Below are 1,735 nucleotides of genomic sequence, written 5' to 3'. Positions count from 1 at the left end.
TGTTTGCCATCCACAAGACACCGCTATGGTTGATCTCTGGTATCCAACTCGTAAGACGAACATGTTATCAGTAGTGATAATAACCATGCAAAACAAAAACAACAAAAAAAAACCAAAAAAAGCAAAAAACAAAACAAAAACAAAAAACAAACGCGACCACCCAAACTTAGCATCGACACCATCCATGTCCTTTTCGAGCTTGGGTTTATTAAAGCATTAGTCTTCAACTAAAGACCTGGGTGAACAAAACGTGATGAGTTGATTACAGCCGATAACATATATTCCGACGAACGAACGGCTAGAAAAAAGTCAGAATGAGTCACGGTAACGATTCACTAAATATCTCAGCTGATTTGTGATATCATTGGCTGGTCAGTAGTAACACTCCTTTATGATTGGCCTTTTAGTAACACTCCTTAATGTGAAACTTAATATATGCATCTCTGAGGGCTGAGCAAGTCACAGAAACAGATGTAAGATCCCGATATATTTTTAGATCGCGTTGAGCAGGGGCAATATATTGGCCGCATCCTGAGTCTTGGTGTTCATGAGTAAGTCAGCATTGAACTGGCCTCCGTAAAGCGCCATAATAGTAAGCATTTGATAAACTTGAGTTATCTTGAATTGCATGTTTTTATCACATGCACAAGCCAAGATACCGGGATTTACACTCTGGTCGTTCTACGTCACGACAACCCGCGTCTATGTCATCAATTTTCGAAGTGCTCGTTAAAGTAAAACAACATGGAGGCCCGTAGTCCTCCTGAGATCAAAATTTGTCTGACGTGAAAATTTGTAAAAATCAGCCATATTTTTAGAGTTTGATTAAATACATACACTTGGCAAATTTTGAGTCCTCATATTTTAGTTTTGTTACCAATATGGAGGTTCGTATCCGTAAAGACCCCACCGCTTCCTGAACTTTGGACAGAGTACACGTACTGCGTCGTGCGCGGTGTTACCTAATGTTTGCGCTGTTGAGATTCAGTCGATTCTTGTTCTCTAAAAATAACGTAACTTTTTCTGAGTTAAATTTCTAGCCCTATGCTATCTTAGAAATCATGTATAACTTGGTGGAAGGTACGCATTGTGTGAGGTCATCTGGCATTTGATCTGTACACATACGCAAGCGCAGTATTCCTCGCTCACGCGACCGACGATGAGAAATGGTTGACAACTCGCCTACTGCGCATAGATATTATTCTAAAAGTAGATCAGAAGTATAAACGCAGAATTATTGTGAAAAGGTTCCTTTTATTTTACAAAAAATAATGAATTCTTGCTTGTGCATGTGATAAGTATATTATTCCCTCATATCAATAATATTTAAATGATTGTCGCATTGTAATAACACATCCAAACGCGTTTGTTATCTTTAATTACCCGAGATCCATAAGTCTCGCTGACACCACGCTCTACCCATACGGCCATTCCACAAAGAGTCTAATTTGCTGCACATGTTGATTTCGAACATAAGCGTGTCCAGTTTGCGCTACCCATTCGTCTTTTTTCTTCCGACTAAAACAAACCAAAAAACATTACGATTTAAGGGAAGTGCTGCATTTGCTCATCAAGGTCACGCTTGAGAGGACCAAATTTACTGAAATAAATAATTCAATGTGTGTTGATTTTAACATACGATATGCCACTATACGTTATGCAACCATTTCATGTTATTTATTTATAAATTAATTAACCTTATTTTTCTAAAAATGCAGGTTTACCACTCACATAC

Source organism: Ptychodera flava, chromosome 22 (genome assembly GCF_041260155.1).
Source record: "Ptychodera flava strain L36383 chromosome 22, AS_Pfla_20210202, whole genome shotgun sequence".
In the NCBI taxonomy this organism is placed as follows: domain Eukaryota; kingdom Metazoa; phylum Hemichordata; class Enteropneusta; family Ptychoderidae; genus Ptychodera; species Ptychodera flava.
Note: the sequence above shows the minus strand (reverse complement) of the source record.